The 20,641-nt window shown below is 36.1% G+C and overlaps 1 pseudogene; it reads right to left on the reverse strand.

Moving 5' to 3' along the window:
• Positions 1-13,665: 13,665 nt before the first annotated feature.
• Positions 13,666-15,162, reverse strand: LOC105501747 (annotated as a pseudogene).
• Between the last annotated feature and the right edge of the window lie 5,479 nt (positions 15,163-20,641).

Genomic DNA, 20,641 nt, shown 5'->3' on the forward strand with positions numbered 1-20,641 from the left:
TAATTTCACCTAAGTGTGATTTTTTTCCAAAGATTTTTTTTTTTTACTTTAGAAAAAAAACCTAGGAAAAGTATTTTCCAATTTTCTGCTATTATAAAGTAAAATTATGCTAAGCTATTAGTCTACCTCATTTCTCTCTGATAATACATTGGAATCCAGGAAAGAACAATCAATTTTTTGCAATTATGTGATGGATGCCACTTCAGGATCAATATCTTCAACTCTTATGTCTTTGGTATTAATGACTATGAAAAAATAAATTATGGGTTAATAAATATATAGAAGTATGCATATTTGAAAGTAAATTCAGTAAACAAAACTGGCTAAACACTAAGGTATTCAACATTTCTAGTCTATAGTTGTAAAGATGAGAATGAATTTTCCCATGGAAAAATGAAATGAAATATTGTATTAAAATATTCCCACATATGTATGATGCTCATTTTAGCTGTGGGAGAGGCTTCAGAGCAAAGCCTCTGTTGGCTCTGGGTGGGATGGGTGTCACATTTCCTGCAGATATCCAGTTGAATTTGGGTGCTTACGTACTACTGCTAGGCCGAGCTTGTTGTGTCCTTCCTTTTAAATGCTGTTTTGTATCCAGAAGGTTACACATAAGACTGGTAAGTTTCTCCAGAAGTAAAAAGGGACTGGAAACTCAACCTCCCTCCCCATAAGTTTTATATATAAATATACATTTGCTGGATGAGCGTAGCAGCTGACTGTTTACATATTGCAAGAAAGACAATAGAGTTTCTAAATAAGGAGTCTGAAGCTACGTGAAGATTTGGAGGCAAAGCCTAAGGTTTGGAAAGGAACTGTGGTTCCCTATTCTATGTAAAACTGGCACCAGGACTAAATTTAGTCAGTCTGACTGCAAGAATACACCTTAGGGGCAATGTGTGCACAAGCACGCACAAGTGTGTGTGCATGTGTGTCTTCATGCTTTTGCATCCATAGGTAACCTATAACGCTTTGGGGCCTGTGCAGCTTGGTGAAGAATACTCTTTGAGCTTAGCAGGGGAAAGGCTCTACAGGTATCCTCAGTTGTCAGCTAGAGCTGAACTATTCTCCATGCAATTATCATTGAGGCAACTGTTTTAGAGCCCAGCCTCAGGGAGTTTAAATTTCTACTCTACCAATGAGTACTAAGGGTGACCAGAAATGATTTATAGGTTTGGAGTCTCAGAAACAGTTACAAATTGAAACTGTAAGAACATATTAGAATTTCTGCTAGTCAGGATGACAGAAACATAAGATTTCGAAGGACTAATATAAATATCATATTGTTATTATAAGCTGATAAAACCCAGGACATGCTAATTATGCTTACAGGACAAGGTGGCATATATTAACTGCCCTGCCTAGAACTTTCCCCCAACTCAGTCCTTAAAACTTACCCCAGGAGCTAATAGAATGTTAGATACAGACTGGCAAGCAAAGATTCACTTACCAGAGTTAGAGAGTGCTTCGTAGGGTTTCAGGTGTTAGGAAAATAGGATTGACAGGTGAGCTAAACAAGCAGAAGTAGTGCTTCCCTCCCTGATCCCTGAACTAGAGAAAAGAGAAAGTTGTTAAAAACAAACTGGTACCAGAAGCATGTGAACCAGGCGTCCTTGCATGACATCTTCCCTAACACCACAAATAGTATTGGAACAGAGAGGAACACAAAAAAATTTCCCCTGTAATTTGGGGAATTTCAATGCAACTTTGACGCTTTTGAGGGTGGCTTTTGTGCACAGCAAATATAACTTGGAGGCTTCTTTCTATTTTAAAATTATTACTTATTTCATTGATATTTCAAATTAAGTCCTAGTTCTTCCTTAAACTTTGAAGTTCAAATTAAAAATCTTATTTATTTATATGTTTATGAACATCTCAAATTCTAACATCACTCTTAAGAGAGATTTTACAATTTGTTTAAATTCTTTTTTTTTTTTTTTTTTTTTTTGAGACTGCGTCTCACTCTGTTGCCCAAGCTGGAGTTCAGTGGTACGATCTCGGCTCACTACAACCTTGGCCTTCTGGGTTCAAGTGATTCTCGTAGCTCAGCCACCTGAGTAGCTGGGATTATAGATGTGCACCAGCACACCAGGCTAATTTTTGTACTTTTGGTAGAAAGGGGGTTTGCCATATTGGCCAGACTGGTCTTGAACTCCTGGCCTCAAGTGATCTGCCTGCCTTGGCCTCCCAAAGCCCTGGGATTACAGGAGTGAGCCACCACGCTGGGCTATAAATTCTCTTAAGCATTGTAAACAGCATTTACAAATTTAGCATATTTAATTTTCTCTTTAAGTAGTTTGTCCAACAAGTAAATTTTCTCAAAGTACCAAAATACATCTGGTAAATCTAATGAATTAAACTTAGTAATTAATTATAATAATAGTTAAATCTCTTAAACATTCTAAACAGTTTTCACATGTGGTTGAACATTCTTATCCTTTTCAACTTAAAACTGTAAGTCTAAATCAATAATTCAGATATTTAAATTGAAACATAAGGCTGATCTTTTAGATGTTCTAATATTCTAAATTATCTTAAATATTAAGAGCAATTAAAACAAAAATATATAAAGATTATTCCAAAAGCTAACATAAAATATCTCTATTATCAGTGTTATGTTCATTTCTATTTCTAGTTTTTAATTTCTCAAAATGTGGTTTCATAACTTGCAGTATCAACATGACGTGGGAAATTGTTAGAAATGTAAATTCTCAGGCCCTACCCCAGGCCTCCAGAAACAGAAACTCAGGATGGGGCCCAGCAATTTGTATTTTAATAAGACCTACAGATGATTCTGATGATGCTTAAGTCTAATAACTATTGCATGTTTAATTCTAAAGCACTTCAAGGGTAAGGCATTAGTGACATAAAAATAAATGATCCTACACATTTGAAGTTGCCTTCTCAAATAGCTTTGGGGTTAAATGCTCAACTGGTTGAAGTTGCATATTAATATGAGATTTTTGGCCAGGCAGGAAATCTGGGGCATTAGACATCTCAGGTGATCTTTCTTGTGATAATACTTAGAGACCTCATGTAAAATAGTCTATGATTCCCAAACATAGTTATTGTATAGCTCACATCTGCTAGACTCAAATCATATGCAATTTATTAACCAAATCTAAGTCTGCAGCTCTCACCTGAGCAGCGTCACTACTTGATTAGATTTAGATAACTTGTTTCTTGCCTGATCCTAGTCTGATTCTTTTTATGTACTTTCTTCCCTGGTAGAGCTACAATTTTTAGAGGTTCGTAAGTGCTGTCAACTTTAATTTTTATATAATATCCACTTTGATTCTGTCTATCTCTAAAATTGTGTCTTTCTGGACTCAGCATAAAAATCATGCTAACAGCAGAAAGATTCAACATTATGGGGGGTAGGGTAGGCTTGTGTGCCACTTTTATCTAAGATTTAAAGTGGGATCTTGCTGTGGTTACTCATACCACAAGAACGGAAGGGTCACTAGCAGTAGAGCTGGTGTCATAGCATTCAAACACATGATTTACAGTAAAAAATAATAAGAATGGTAGCCCCCAGAGTAGTGCAACAAAGCAGCTCTACATCTGAGTGGGAGTGGATAGGAGACTTCAAATTTCCCTTCGCTCTTAATGAGCCCCCAGTGGGTGTTAGAATTAGCTGAGAGAGCAACTATAGAATATAGGTTACCAGAAGAAGGTGACAATGTTACAGAAGCAGAGGGGTAGACCATGAGCTGTGGGATTAGAAAGAGACTATGGCTCGTCTCAAGGTTCTAGGCCAGGGAGCTGATTTCTGGTTGCCAATAGAGGAAGAGTGGAGGGGTTGCTTTCATACTGAGTAACACCTGTGCAGAAGAGCTGACAAGATGAGATACATCTGGAGAAAATGACCAGCGTATGCTCAAGCTACACCACCACCAAGTTGTGGGAAATAAAACAAGAAAAAATAAGCAAAACCCAAGAAGAAGTATAGAAGGAAGAAAGAGAGTAAGGGAAGGAAGAAGGAATGAAAGAGAAAATAAATAGCAAAAAAAGTTCTATAACCTTCAATAAAGACTTTCTTACTTTGGCAATCAAAAGGAACCCTGGCTCACTGGCTTGCTCCCACCACTAACACTGAGATCATTCTACACGATTGTGCCTTGCCCAGCCGATTTACTCACAGAGCCCAGAGCCCACAATTGGTGTTTTTTCGTTTGTTTGTTTTGTTTTTTAACTAAGGATGGCCCTTTTGCAAAAACGGTGAAGACAAATGCTTGGGAAACTCATACTGATTAGCTAAACTAATTAGCCTACTGTGATGGTTAATATTGAGTGTTAACTTAATTGGGTTGAAGGATGCAAAGTACTGTTCCTGGGTGTGTCTGTGAGGGTGTTGCCAAAGGAGCTTAACATTTGAGTCAGCGGACTCAATGAATCAGAGGCAGATGCACCCTTAATCTGGGTAGGCACCATCCCCTTGGCTGCCAGTGCAGCTAGAAACAGCAGACAGAAGAAGGTGGAGTGAGCAGACTTGCTGAGTCTTCTGACCTCCATCTTTCTCCCATGCTGGCTGTTTCCTGCCCTCAAACATCAGACTCCAAGTTCTTCGGCTTTTGGGCTCTTGGACTTCCACTAGTGGTTTACCAGGGGCTCTTGGGCTTTCGGCCACAGACTGAAGGCTGCTTTGTCCATTGCCTGCTTGCCTACTTTTGAGGTGTTGGGACTCGGACTGAACCACTGCTGGCTTCCTCGCTTCTCAGCTTTCAGACAGCCTATCATGGGACGTCACTTTGTGATCATGTGAGTTAATTTTCCTTAATAAACTCCCTTTCCTACATACATATATCCTAGTAGTTCTGTCCCTCTAGAGAACCTGACTAATACAGATTTTGGTACCCCATATCATAAAATATCTGGAAAAAACTAACAGCCTGAAAGAGAAAGACTGTAATAAAGCCACGAAAAGTGGCTATCTAAAAAAAGATAATTATCAAAAATTAGTAAATTCAGAGAAATTTGAGAAGACACTGTGTTCATAGTCCCAAGAATCAATGTCATGAAAATTAGGTAATCAGAGGGCAAGAAGAATACAGAAAGCTACATACATAATTACTGAAATAAAATGTGAGAAAAGCTAAACCATGAAATAAATAGAACTGAGGAGTATTAATGATCAGAAAGAAAAAAGGAAATTTCCCAGGATATTGATGTAAAAAGAACAAAAATACAAAAGTATAATTAAGAATAAAAATGGAAAAAGCAAATAATAGAAAAACATTTTCTTGAACTGAACACACACACACACACACACACACATTCAGATATGAAGGTCATACAGTGTGCCAAGAAAAATGTTCCAGACCTGGATATATCTTGGTAAAAGTTGTGAACTTGAAGGAGAAAGAAAAAATATCTTAAAAGTTTCTAGGAGAGAGTGATAGATTATTTACAAAATTGCGAATCATATCAGTGTCAGCCTTATATACAGATTAGAACACTAGGAAACAAAATAGGACAAAGTCTTCAAAGTCCTAAATGAAAATGCTTTGTTGTTATTGAGACAGGGTATCACTCCGTCACCTAGGCTGGAGTGCAGTGGCACTATCAGGCTCACTGCAGTCTCTACCTCCTGGGCTCAAGTGATCCCACCTCAGCCCCTACCTAGTGGCTGAGACTACAGGTACAACACCACACTCAGCTGTTTGTTCGAGGGGGTGTTGTAGGGGGAGAGATAGGAGTCTCACTGTGTTGCCCAGACTTATCTAGAACTCCTGGGCTTAAGCGATCCTCCTGCCTCTGCTTCCCAAAATGCTGGCATTACAGGCCTAAGTCACCGCACCCAGCTGGAAATGCTTTTGAACCTAGAATTCTATACCATGTAATATTCAAAGTAAGAATACAAGAGAGAGCTTTCAACAAGCAATGAGCTTTGAAAAATTTTGTTTTCCAAGCCCAAATCACTCAGTTAATCATTTACAAACAATCAGCAGACACTCATCAGAGAAGGGAGGAAAGAAAAAAACAGGAAACAAAATATGTAAAGCCTGTAGTTCAATAACTAGATTAACTCATTTTTGGTGTGAAGGTAATTCTCTTGTTAAAACAGTTTTTCTAAAGATGTAGAGATATAATGTAAAAAATGTAATAATAATCTCAATTAAAATTCTAGACAGTTTGAATAAGAAGAGTGGAGCTGGGAAATAGAGATAAAAATAAGCTATATATCGTGTATTGATTATATAGTGTTAACACTAGACATACTTTGAATTCTAGAATTTGAAAAATATTTATACACACATATATGTGTGTGTGTGTGTATATATATATATATAGAGAGAGAGAGAGAGAGAGAAGAAGAGAGGAGAGGAGAGAGGAGAGTCGGCCAGGCTGGAGTGTAATGGCACGATCACTGCAAACTCTGTCTACTGGTCTCAAACCGTCCTCTCACCTCCCTGAGTAGTTGGGACTGCAGGCACTCACAACCAGGCCCGACTAATTTCTGTAGAGATGAAGTTTCATTATGTTTCAGAGGCTGGTCTCAGACTCCTGAGCTCAAGCCATTTGCCCACTTCAGCCTCCCGAAGTGCTGGAATTACAAGTGTGAGCCACTGCGCATCACCTATACATATGTTTGTTTTTTTTTTCTAAACTGAAGAGTGATACATTCAAACAGTAATATAGTAAATTCATTCATTAATTCATCAAGTACTTATTGAATACCTGTTCCATGCCAGGCACTGGATTCAGTATAGGGGATCCAACAGGGAGATGTGGCCTTACCCATAAGGAGTTTAGAATACATTTCAGTGAATTAGGAATCTGACATGAGGAGCTCAGGGTACTGTGGGACCACACAGGAATGTGCCTGACCCAGGCTTGATGAGAGGTAGGAGAGGCAACTAATTTCTTTAGGAAATGACTCAGATAAAATCGGGGGTAGGGGTAGGTGGTGGGGGAAGATGTGAGAATGTATGCATGACACTGAGAGAGACCACGTGCTTTGAAAGAACTAAAACGCTTCAGTTGGGTTGGAGTATAAAGTTCACTGGTGTAGTAGCACGAGATGAAGCTGGAGGAACAAACAGGTACTGGATCATGCTGGGCCGTCTGACTGATGTTGGAGCAATGGTAATAGCCCTTGAAAGCTGCTTATGAAGGAAGGAAGGGTGGTGTGATAGGTTTGCATATTAGAAAACTAACTCAGGTTCTGCATAAGCATGGTAGAAATACTTTTGCTCTCCGAAACCAAGAATGTATCCAATTGTGATGGTTAATACTGAGTGTCAACTTGATTGGATTGAAAGATGCAAAGTATTGATTCTTGGTGTGTCTGTGAGGGTGTTGCCAAAGGAGATTAACATTTGAGTCAGTGGGCTAGGGAAGGCAGACCCACCCTTAATCTGGTGGGCACAATCTAATCAGCTGCCAGCAAATATAAAACGTGAAAAGGTGAGGCTGGCCTAGCCTCCCAGCCTGCATCTTGTCTCCCGTGCTGGATGGTTTCTGCCCTGTAACATCCATCAGTCTCCAAGTTCTTCAATTTTGAGACTCAGATTGGCTCTTCTTGCTCCTCAAACTTGCAGACAGCCTATTGTGAGACCTATAGCTATCTATATTTATCCTATTAGTTCTTTCCCTCTAGGGAACCCTGTTTAATACAACCATGTAGCTTGGGTTTTGCAAAAAAAAAAAGTTTGGGTTTTGTAATTTGGGGTTCAAATCTCACCTCCATCACTTACTAGCTGTGTGATTCGAATATGTCACTTAGCCTCTTTGAGGCTCAGTTTCTGTCTTGTTAAAAGAAAAACATGAAAATACTTTTATCTTCTCTTCAGGGCCTTTGTGGCATTACAAGTGAGAGTTTAATATGCTGACTGTATGTGGACTGTTTTGTTTCAAGAAGCAGCAGCTCATCTCAAAATAGATGAAGTCAAAGAGAAGGAATTGTAAGAGTGCACTGGCATGTCTCTCAGAAACCAGTGGCAAGAAAGAAGCTTGGTCTCAGGAACAACTGAATCAGGAATTTGAAAACTGTCAAGATCCTGCTTCACTCGTCTACACGTTGACTTTCTTCTCATTTCCTAAGGGCTGAGTGTTTGTTTTTTGGCCATCCAAAACTTTGGGGCTGTCATTTCTTTTGTTCAAAGAACACCCAGACTGAGTTGTAATTTCTTAGTTTCATTTCTGAATTTCTAGGGAGAGATTCTTCTTTGCTCTCTGGTATTTGTTCTGCACCCAATTAACTGTGGCAGTGGGTGAGTGTTTGCACTCAGATGGGTTGGAGATATTTCTCAGGAGAGCAATACTTTCTCAAAAGGAGACATAACAGTCAGGGCCTGAGCAGAAATCGCACGGCCCACACAAATTAGGATAATTTAAGAATGGTTCTATAAAAAATGACTAATTATTAAAATGTAGGTAAATTATAGGAAAACCATGAAGAATTACACTAGACCTAGGGCTAGCAGCAACTATAGACTGTTAATGATGAGGCGAGGGAGAATTTACCTGAGCCCAAAAGGGGAGAGAGTTGGAAAGATCAGGCTATCTTTAGAGGAACAGTGACCTTCTGTTTAAGGACACAGGCAGCCCAAGGGAGGGAACTGGGAAATATACATCCTGACCCCATACTTTCCCTCCCATATCCTATCTGACCTCTCCATTGGCCAAAACTCACCAAAGGCACAAGATTGTATCGATACTGTCTATACAGGTCAGCTTCCTTGGGCATACTGCAGAGTGGAGATGATGGAGAGTGCACTGGGGTACAAGCAAAGGTAAGTGGACACTTACTACTGGATCTGTCTCACAGCTCCCTGAGCCAAACACCCTTGCCTTGCACCCCAGGGCACCCATACAGCTTTCCACCATGGAGAAGCTGTATGTCTGTCCTTAAGCGGCATACAGCTACATCCATATCCATATCCATATTTCCTATTTAACATTGACTAATTTCATCCATTGATTTCTAGACAATAAATTCCTTTTTTGTTGTTGTTTTTAGGAATGAGTGATGTAAGTTTCAGTTATATAACTGCCATGGTTTTATTGAGTCCATAGAGTCCATGTAAAATAGATCCTAATTCTTTCAGATCCCTACTGTTCAAAATATCAATAGATAAACTTGTTGAAAAATTGGGTAGGCAAGATTTGTCTTTAAAGACAAGTACATTAAGGCAAACATTTGTAGAAACAGGTCATTTTCCTGGGCAATTTTATTATATTTGGCTAACATAACTTATGTAAATGCTTAGTATTTTATTCAGAGTTTCAGTACAGACATTTTTTAGAATTCCAATCTCTCATAATTTAGCATCTAAGCATTACCTACAATTGATTCAGAATGTATAAAAGTATGAACTTTATTATATGTGTGGAAAATATCTGTACATTCTCTGACTATTCTAAAAGTAATGAATTTGTAAGAGAGAATGGAAGACAAAATGCCAGAAAACTTTAAAGTGTTTTATCTTTTGGAATAAGCTTTACGAGAAATTTTAAACAACCCTATTTCTTTGTTTTATTTAAAAATGATGGCCAGGCACAGTGGCTCACACCTGTAATCCCAGTACTTTGGGAGGCTGAGGCAGGCAGACCACGAGGTCAGGAGTTCAAGACCAGCCTGACCAACATGGTGAAACCCCGTCTCTACTAAAAAATAAAATAACTAGCTGGAAGTGGTGGCATGCTTTTGTAATCCCAGCTATTCAGGAGGCTGAGGCAGGAGAATTGCTTGAAGCTGGGAGGTAGAGGTTGCGGTGAGCCAAGATCATGCCATTGTACTCCAGCCTGGGCGACAGAGCGAGACTCTGTCACAAAAAGAAAAAAAAAAAAGTTACAGTGTCCTTTTAAATTAGATTTGATGAAATGGTGAGCATCTGTGTTAGAAACACAGGATAAAAAAATTTTTTTTTTTTTTGGTAATTGATTTATACAGCTGCCACAAAACTGAAAGGTGAAGTTATGACAAGAACCACTAAATGAAATGCATGCAAGTCATTCAAAATGAAAACTATCATTAGCTAATGGTCCTAGGACCTGGTTTGTATACAAAGGAATGGAACCATATATGCAAAGGTACTAAAATGAGACTTTAACAAGTAAGAGATTAAAATCTTATGATCTAACCACTAGATTTTACAGCTTAAAAAAATACTCTTGTCAGTTTTTCCACTTTACCCTAGGAGTCCTTCTTAACTCTGAAAATATACTCCTATTCTCAAGATTTGACTCTGTTTGTACCATTGAAAGGTTACAATGTGGTGTTTTCCTCAGACCAACTCTTTATATTTACAAATAAAAGTATATTTTAAAAATGTTTCAGACCAATCAGGGAGCAGAACTCTGGTAAGAAGAGTGTTCTACTTGGGAACACGGAGGGAGTTTTAAGGGCATCAGCTACTATAATTGCTTTGCTCTCCCAGGTAGTAGGAATTACAGAATTTTATAAAAATCACTGACATATTACTTATTACTTAGTCTTGGTTTCTTAATATGTCAATTTGGCCTTCCCATAAGTATAGCTACATATTAAACAATAAAAAAGACTGTAAGATCCAGAAGACATCAGAAAGACTGCTGGCTTTTTAATATCTTCCAGGTGCCACGAAAGCACACATACTCTTATATATTGACATGGGCCCTGCAAGGCCAGGGCAGAAGTGTATGACTCCACCATTTAAAGGATGCCAATTGGTGGAGCCATGGTAGCTGGATTTGGAAGACTGATTAGTTCACAACCTCTGATAAACTGTCATCCAAGCCTGAACCAGAATCACCTAGGAGAGCCAGGGGTAAATGCATTTTAGGTGGCCTAACTCCTTGTGTTGCAGCAAAGAAAGCAATTATGAAAATGGTTTGCGTTCATTGGAATGAAACCTTGATTCTGAGGGTTACTCACAAACTATTGTGTTAAACGTTACTTGATACCATTTAAGTCTATATAAAAGTATGAGTACATGGTCAGTTTTATAACATAAATCAAATATAATGCATTTATAAAATTAAAACTAAATTTTCAAATTTTTGAAAAATACTCAATGATATGAAACAATGTTCACCATATGAAATTGAATTACAAAAGCAAGAAGTGAAATAATACAGAGTGTAAGATCTGTTTTGCTAAAATATACTTTAAAATTTACTGTAAACTAAATCCACAAAAATAGAAACCTTTCTGTACTGCTATTTCTGCGGTGAGAATAGGGAAAACTTTCTCTATTTTTCTTATATTTCTGTGTCTATTGTCATTGTAATCTATTTTTAAAATAAACAGAAATTATTTCTATAATCAGGAAAGAATTAAGTAAATGTTGTTTACAAGATGAAGTGAAAAGAAAAAAGTTCTGCCATAGCAGCAGACACAACCCATTTAAAAGTGTTTAATCATTCTAGGTAATTGTTTAAAGAACATTTCCTGTAAATAAACTAGCCTACCACTAAATCTACTGAAATTAGGCCCTGTATTAGCGTAAGTATATGAGTGTTGTTAGTAATTACAGTGGCACAAAAGCAGCCCTCTGGTTTTGTGGTTTATGATTCATAATCATTTTTTTATTCAGTATTAAGAAATACCCTGAAAATTACTATTGTCTTAAGAAAAAGAAAATGTACTTGTGTTATGTTTGAAAAAGGCAATGTCCAAAGCCATGTGACTGCTTCTGTTTTATGAGAGAAACCCGTAGTGTCTCACAGGTCTCTTCCAGACACACTGGAATAACGCCAGTGTAAGAATATTAACAAAGAGCAAGTGCTGAGCCAAATAATTTAATTATCATTTGTTGACTTCTTCCATCTAAACTACATGAATCTTTATCCCAATGACACAAAGGCATCATTTCACTAAAGTTGATGAATAACTGTTTACATATTTTCCTACTGAATACTTAAATTTTTTCTTGTTCATTTGCGTGGTTTTTGTTGTTTTGGTTTGTTCTTGCTATTTTGTATGTTAAAGACGTTCAACTTTTGTCTATCAAAGTTGTGGAAAATATTTTCCTAGACTGCTGATTACCATTCTGTTTGCGGTATTTTTGTAAAATACAGAAGCTAGTTTTTTAAAGGGTTATATCTATTGGTGTTTTTCTTTGTGAATTCTACTGACTGTATTAGTTGATTCAACAAATATTTACTACATACTGTGTGCCAGATACTCCTCTATGTGATATGATGCAACAGTGATCCAAAACACCAAGTACTCTTGCCCTCATAGAGTTTGCAGTCTTACAGAAGGAGACAGACAATTAGCAATTAAAGTACATCCAACTTTTGTAGCACCTGAATCCTGAGTCAGTTAGGGGCTGTCTTTAAGAAAAAGAATACAGGACGTTGGAAAGGGACCATGGAAGTGAAGGGCTTCTGAGCATATCACATGGAAATGAGTGCTATGGAGACAAATAAAGTGGAGGAGAAAGATAGGAAGTGCTAGGTCAGAAGTAGGGATCACACATTTTTCAGAGAAGCCACACTAAGAATGTCAAATTTGAACAAAGACCCAGAGGAGGGACAGAAGCACACAAAGAGGATATCTGGGAGAGAACATGGTAGAAGAAGAAAAGAGACAGTGCTAAATCTCCACAGGGAGGGAATGCCTGCAATGTTCCAGGAAAGGAAAGGAGGTGGGTAGGGCTGAAACAAAGAAAGCCAGAGAAAAATAATAGAAGATGAGTCATAGAGGTACCAAATGAAATTATGGGAGACAGGGAGCAGATGGTGTAGGGCCTTGCAGGCCCAGTCAATTTTCTTGATTTTCTCTCTCCGAGAGTGAGAGGAAGTCACTAGAGGTGAAATGATTTAACTTATGCTTTCACTTTGATTGATAGCTTAAGAATAAATCATAGGGAGAAAGAATGCAAATACGGAGATGGATAAGGAGGCTATTGCCATAATCCAGGCAAGAGATCATGATGGCTCGAATGAGTCTGCCTGGGGGATGTGAGAAAATATGATTTGTTTTTTAATATGTCTTGAAGATGGAACCATTAGGATTTTCTGGTAAAATGGATATAGGTTGTAAAAAAGAAGAGTCTATGGGTTTTCTTCTAAGTAAATATGAAACTTTAAGTTTATTGAAATGAGAAATTCTTTTAGAGAATAAGCTTTTGGATATAAGACAAATGAGAAGTTCATTGGTATATTGAATTTGAGATGTCCATTGGATATATGAAGTAAGATTGTCACACATGCAGTTGAAGCTCAGTAGAAAAGTCCAGGATGAATATATACCAGGAGGGACCTTGTACAGATTTCTAACGTATCAGCCTTATAATTGCTCTTTTCATTGTGGTAAAAATACATATAACATAAAATTACCATATTAACCATTTTTAAGCATAAGATCCAGTGGTATTAAAAACACTCATAATGTCCTGTGTACCTGCTCTTTACAGTCCTTATATGTACTAAATGTTTATGTGGACTGGTGAATGGCTTCTTTTATTATTTTTCTGTAACCTTCTTTTTTCCTACTAATGCTTTGGCTTTAAAATAAAAAATAAAATTAATTAAAATTAAAATATATTTCTTAACATTATGAATGTTAGAATATACGTTAGAAATCTGTACTCAAGAATTAAAGCATTTTCATTTATTAAACAAGTATGAAACTATTAAGAAATAACATATTTTGGCATAAAATGAGTTATACAGATCATGCTTCTGCTGGTAGTTTAAATTGAAAAAACATAGCAAATATTATCTCCATATATATGGAATTTTTATTTTATTTACTTCAAGCCTTTAATTTGAGACATGATGGAAAAATCTTGTAGGCACACAGGGAAAGGCGTGATTACTGCTGAGTGAAAACAATCTAACTGGAAAGTTTTAATGCCTGTCAGCTAATGTCAAAGCTGAAATTCTGGAAGTATGACATGCTGCAAGGCTGAAAGGAATGGAAAATTAGTGTTCCTCTTCTTTTTCTTCAACAGAATCCACACCAACCTCCTCACAATCCTTTTCAATGGCAGCCATGTCCTCACAGCCCTCAGAAAATGCTTCTTCTCCCATCCCCTCACCCACTTCCCAGTGAACAAAGGAACAGTTGGCATAGCTCAAGTCAAACTTGCGGCCTAGGCAAACCCAGGCCTCAGCAATGGCTATGATGTTGCTCAGCATGCATGCAGCTCTCTTTATGTTGGCCAGATTTCCAGCAGGTACCACAGTGGGAAGCTGGCAATTAATGCCAACTTTGAAGCCAGTGAAATACCAATCCTCAAACTGGATGTTGCATATGGTCTTGTTAGTGGAACAGCAGTAAGTATTGACATATTTGGGAACCACATTACCACAGTGTAACAGGCAGTAAGCCATGTATTTACCATAGTGATTCACAATCTGGTTGCCTGGCTCATTTCACAATCTGGTTGCCTGGCTGAAAATAAGCACTGGTGACCTCTGCTATGCATGGTAGTCTTACCCAGCAGAGATGACAGGACATATGTGACCAAAGAGAAGAGGATGCAGGAAGAGGGTACCAGGTCAGTCTGGAATTCTGTCAGACTCCATGAAATCTGAGAGAAGCAGTGATTTCTTAGCCATGAAATCTGGCTAAGAAAGCAGTTAAGATTAGGGTAGTTTGGGTGCTCAATATTGGGGTTTCTACAACAGATGCCATAGATGGCCTCATTGTCTACCATGAAGGCACAATCAAAGTGCTGCAGGGTGGTGCTGGTGGTGGAATTGAGTGGTAGAACTCAACCGCAGCTGTGGAAACCTGCAGGGCTGGGTAAATGGAGAACTTCAGTTTAGACTTTGTGGCATAATCAACAGAGAGAAGTGAACCCAGAACCAGTTTCTCCACCAAAGCTGTGGAAAACCAAGAAGCCCTGAAGACCTGTGCACTGGTGAACCAGCTTGCGACTTTGGTCCAAGACAAGACCAATGATCTTGCCAATGTCGTGATCTCCACAGGCATAGTTATTGGCAGCATCTTCCTCGTCTGTGATGAGCTGCTCAGGGTGGAAGAGCTGGTGGTAGGTGCCAGTGCAAAATTCATCAATGACTATGGGTTCCAGGTTTATAAACACTGCTCTGGACACAAACTTGCCTGCCCACTGAAGAGGCGTAGAATCAATCATCTCCTTACCCAGTGGTCTTGTCACTTGGCATTGCGCTATTGAGCTGGATGCTGTGTTCCAGGTAGTAGAGCTCCCAGCAGGCATTGCCACTCCGGACACCAGCCTCACCAAGGTGGATGAAGATGCACTCACACTTAGTGGCTACAGGTTAGAAAAGCAAAAGTCAGAAGACACTGGGTCTCTGTTACCATCCCTGACATGTTAAGAGCCAAGTAGGTAACACATTGTATTTGGAAATTGTTTTAAAAAAGGGCATAAATGACTCATGAAACACTTTAAGAAGAAATGATAATGGAAATTATCAGATAGAACTATTTTCATTCAGATAGAATGATAATGCAAATACTATAAATCAAAATGTGTAGGATTTGGCTAAAACCACAATCATAAGGCAAAAGCCTTAATTGTGCCTATTAGGAAAGAAGGAAAACCAAAAATCAGCACAACTTCCAGTTTACACAGGTAGAAAAAGAGTAATGAAGTCATCCAAAGAAAGTAGAAAGAAGGAAAAAAAATAAAGATGAGAATAGAAGATTTTTAAATGGAAAATAACCAATAGCTAACCCCATCAGGGGGCTGGAGGGAAGCAGAAATGGAGACATTCTGTTCAAGGGGTACATGGTTTGTTTACAAAAGATGAATAACTTCTAGAGAGCTGCTGTATAGTTGTACTTAAAAATACTGCATTGTACACTTAAAAATTTGTCATGAGAGTAAATCGTAGGCTAAGTGTTCTTACCACAATAAAAAAATATAGAAACAATAGAGTAAAAAGTGCTCAAAGTTAATTCTTTACAATAAACTAATACAATAGACAAACCACTAACAGATTAATAAGAGAGAGAAACTTTAATGAAAACTGGACCACACAATCACAAAATAACACTTTGCCAATTATTTCGAAAATATATTTTTAGAAAGTAATACACTTTATGGAATAGATTCAAGAATAAATAAAAGTCTGAGTAATCCTATTAAAATAAATGCAATTAAATCAGTAGTCAACAATTTAAGCGTTGGTGGAAAACACAACAAAAATGACAATAACAAAGCCAAACCAACAATGACAGAAACAGGCAAAAACATGTAATCTAAATATATTTACAAGATAATTTCAGTAAACAAGGGTTTGATAGTATCTATTTTATTCACACTGTTCTAAAGAAAAAGAAAAAGTAAGACAGTTCCTCAACAATTTTATATTTTGGTAAACTATACTTTGATAAAATCTGTCAGGGATGTTAATGAAAGAAAATTTCAGACCATTGTCTTTTATAAAAATGGATATAAAAATAATAGCTTAAACATTACCAAATATAACAAAGAAAAACATGCACATTGAAATCATGACAAAGAATGATGAATTTTTTCTTAAGAATGCAAGCATAACAATGTTAAAACATGTTTTAGTGTAATTTATCACAATAACAAATTAACAGTTTTTAAAACACATGATTATTTCAATACATGCAGTAAAATCATTCAATAAACTCAGGACTCCTTTATAATATAAACTCTTAACAAATAGGAGTAAGAGACCTTATTTAATATGATAAAAAGTTAGCTACCAAATATTACCCATATTAACCGAGATACCTTATAATAAAATATTAAAAACATGCCTTTAAATCGAGAACAAGGCCCCAAGGCCTTCTTCTATTCATCATTGTATTGGAGTGCCTGCTAAATGAAAAAGATATGCAAAATAAATTTGCAAGGGTTAGAAAAATATAAAACTGTCATCATTTGTAAAGATTATGATTACATATATGAAAGTCCAAGAGAAGTTACAGAGAATGATTATTTAAAAATTAAAGAGATTCATATATGCAAACAGCAAACAATTAAAAATATAATTTCCAAACATAGCAATCACAGAAGCAACGAGAGTACTAGAAATAGATGTAACTTCACAGAGGCAAGACTTTAATGAGAAAGTCATAAACCTTTATTGAAAGTTATAAAAGACCTAATTAAACGTAGAGATATATTACTTATAAATAAGACTTACTCTAACAAATATATGAGTTCTTCCTCCTGTTTATCTATAATTTCAAAAAACCCCAATATTTTATCATTTTTATGGAGCATGATAAACTCATCTTAAAATTTATATTAGACTATAAAGTGCCTAAAATTGTTGAGACTTTTCAAGAGACAAAAATGATAATGGTCTACTCATTCAAAATATATTATGAAACTATAGTAAACAAAAGTTTAACTGAAAAAGTAATAGATAGAAAAATCCATTTACTGAACAGATCAAGGTTCTACCCACATACACATGGGTAGGACCACATATACATGGCTCGATCTGTTCAGTAAATGGTTCTGGGGTAATTGGCTATACATACAGAAATAAGTAAGATCAAATATATCCCTACTTTATATAAAACACACATTTTTCTAATTGCATTAGAGGTATGAAATGAAAAGCAAAACTAGAAGATGTTTAGGAGAAAAAAAGTATTTTAAAAATGTTGCTGTTCCTATATTTCTTGAGCAAATTACCCTGAAAAGGATGAAAAATCAATCTGGATATAGAGAAGATATTTTCAGTTCAGAAAACCAAAATTTATTAGTGTATGGAATATGCAAATAATTTCTTCCAATCAAGAAAAAGAGAAGCTAGTTATTGAAAATGTTTAGCAAAAGATAATTGATAGAAGAGACCATAAACTGCAAATTAACATTGAAAGAATGTTATATTCCATTAAGGATATACAAACTAAAACTGCAATAAAATAACATTTTATATCCATCAGATTGGCAAAAATAATGTCTGATAAATTCAAGTGTTGGGAAACCAGGTCTCCTGTTGTCTGTGGTAGCATAAATTGGTAGAGATATTTGAATAGAAATTTGGTAGAGTGGTTTGGAAGAATTTGTCATACATATTAAAACTTGTAGCTGCATTTCCAGAAGTCTTTCATAAACTCCTGCATATGTGCACAAGAAAATATAGAAAGGTATGCTAATTTCAGCACTGTTTGTACAAACAAACACACGGAAATAGCCTAATAATTGAAACAATGTAAGTAAGGGGATGGATAACAAACCATTGTTTATTCACTGGAAAAGTTATCAGACAAAAGTGAAAAATACAAAAATGAATGAATTATATCTACCTACGTCAACAGGTATAATTCTCAAAAAAATACAATGCTGACTAAAGCAAAATGACACTAAAATACTTAACATTTGATACCATTTATGTAAAATTTTATACATGAAAATAATATTGTATATTGCAGTAGATATATTTACATATACTAAAAGTACAAAAACAACATAGGTGAATAGAAACACAAACTAAAGAATTGTATTTATGAGGTGTGAGTGGGAAAGAAGAGGTGGGAGCAGGAAGGGCTTTTGTCTTAGTTGTAGATTTTTTTTAAAAATAGAGGAAATTTAGCCAAATGTAGAAAAATATTAATATCTCCTAGGCATCAATAGGACCTATAGTTTTCAGTTATTCCTTGCAATATTTTGTTATTAAAAATTATAACAAGAATACATGAAGTATTGTGACTGCTTTAACATTCAGGTTCAATAGGATCACTGAAAACTACATATGAAAACCAAATTATTTGGTTTCAGTGAATGTGTGAAATGCATTTGGATTTGGTGTCACTGATATACTGCATTTAGGAAGAAATAAATTCAATACATAGGAAACTGATAAATGTATGATTTTTATAGAAATAAATATTAAAATTTTTACTTATGAAATCTTGTTGTCCCATTTCCTTCCCTCCTACTCAGATAGAGAAACATGTATCTGAAATCATATATTATGTCTATGAGAAAATGGTATGAAGCACAGATACCATCTCTCTGTAAGTTTTCAGTAATGCTCCACGTGTAAAAAGTAAATAGTTGTTCTTGAAAATAAAGTCTATTATGCCTGATAAATACTGCCCTATGCCATGGTCTAAAATTTTTCATTATTTAAAATGTTACAAAGGCATAATTAACAATTATAATCAATATTTCTCATATTACATTCTATTTGAGTTTAATAATATGAGATTAACTTTTTCTTCTGGAGTCATTCTGCTTTACTATCTCATTTTCCTTCAGCAGTAATTATTCCAATTTGTCATGGTGTTACAGCAAAAATCCAAAAAACATAAAAAAAACCTCTAAGCTCTTCTTGATGCCCTAAATTTTCTTGGATTTCACCAATTTTGTTTATTAGGTCATACAAGATCTAATTCTATATTAGCTGAGTTTATGATTTAATATTGATAGTGAGAGTGAAAATAATTTGGCCATTACATTACTCTATTAAAATGGAAAGCTCTATAAACACAGCCACCTCTTATTAGCTCCATCTAGTCTTTGTTGCCATTAATCAGCATTGGAGATTGAGAGTTTTAGATCATTGTTTTTAAAATTTGTACTTGCTCAATTTCATAGCCTCCTTTACGTGTCTTGAAAACACATAAAACTGAGATATCTAAAGAACAAGACCATAGGGCACAGGATTTCCATCAAGCAGAGGGCACTAATTTGCACATATCTTTATTTTGCTAAATGATTACTACCAAGTGCAGATTAAGGCTTTGTACTAAGGTAATGTGGAGAGCTTTCAGGAAAGGCTATCCTGGGTCCAGAAGCTTAATGTGTAGGAAATCCAGTACTACAGATTAAACTAGTCTTGTAAGTCTTTCTTCTTCTTTACAGTCTCAAGAAGAGAGCTATCATCAAAAGAAACTGCAGTGGTAGTCATTTTATTTACATCACGTTCATGTGCATATACTCTGTGCTACAATCTTCAAAATTATGTTTATTGCTAAACTTTTTCCAGAAAACCCAAATCTAGTGTACGTTTTGTTTCCTTCTTAAATGTTTTATCTGTTTTGTTGGCATGCACAACTTGAGGTAAGCCTGTTTCATCTTATGAGATTGAAACAAAACCCTTTTTGATCATAAGTATAGAATTGGACAATTCAGAGCAGTTAGTGCTCTTATTGTCTCAGTGCGTGCCTTTGAAATGTTTATAGTAGGCTACGTTGTGAAGATATTGTGAAAGTATTTTTATGTTTCAAGATAGCAAACGCTTTGAATAAATCAGTAAAAATAAATTTTATTGGAAATTCTTGTTTTCATACAGATTTTTGACTTTTCTGTTGATAACCAAACATTGGAGTATTGCTCATTTTTGCAGAATTTAAAGGTGTCTCAAGCAGCAGACTACTAGGTTAAATAAAAATTAAAATGTATTTTCCTAGAACACCAGGAAAACATTTTAAATTTGAATTCATTTGGAAATGTATTTGTCTTTTTTTTGAGTACCTATCCAATGAATGACTAATTAGGTCCCATTTATTAAATAATAAATGACTCTTGCGTTGCTATCATGGAAGCTACAGTGTAATCAGGATGACCAGGAACATATATAGGAAAAGTTGAAAAATAAGGCTAAATTACAGCAAGAGTAATGAAGATTACCCTTCACTAAGAATATTAATTCCAGGAGATAAGAGGCCACACAATGGGTTGGAGTGTTGAGAAAATCTATCGGAGTTTGAGCTGTAGAAGTTTAGGATGTAAGAAAAATTTTAAGATGAAACTTTTAGAAAAGCACATTAAATAGG

Source organism: Colobus angolensis, unplaced genomic scaffold (assembly GCF_000951035.1).
Source record: "Colobus angolensis palliatus isolate OR3802 unplaced genomic scaffold, Cang.pa_1.0 Scaffold748, whole genome shotgun sequence".
Lineage (NCBI taxonomy): Eukaryota > Metazoa > Chordata > Mammalia > Primates > Cercopithecidae > Colobus > Colobus angolensis.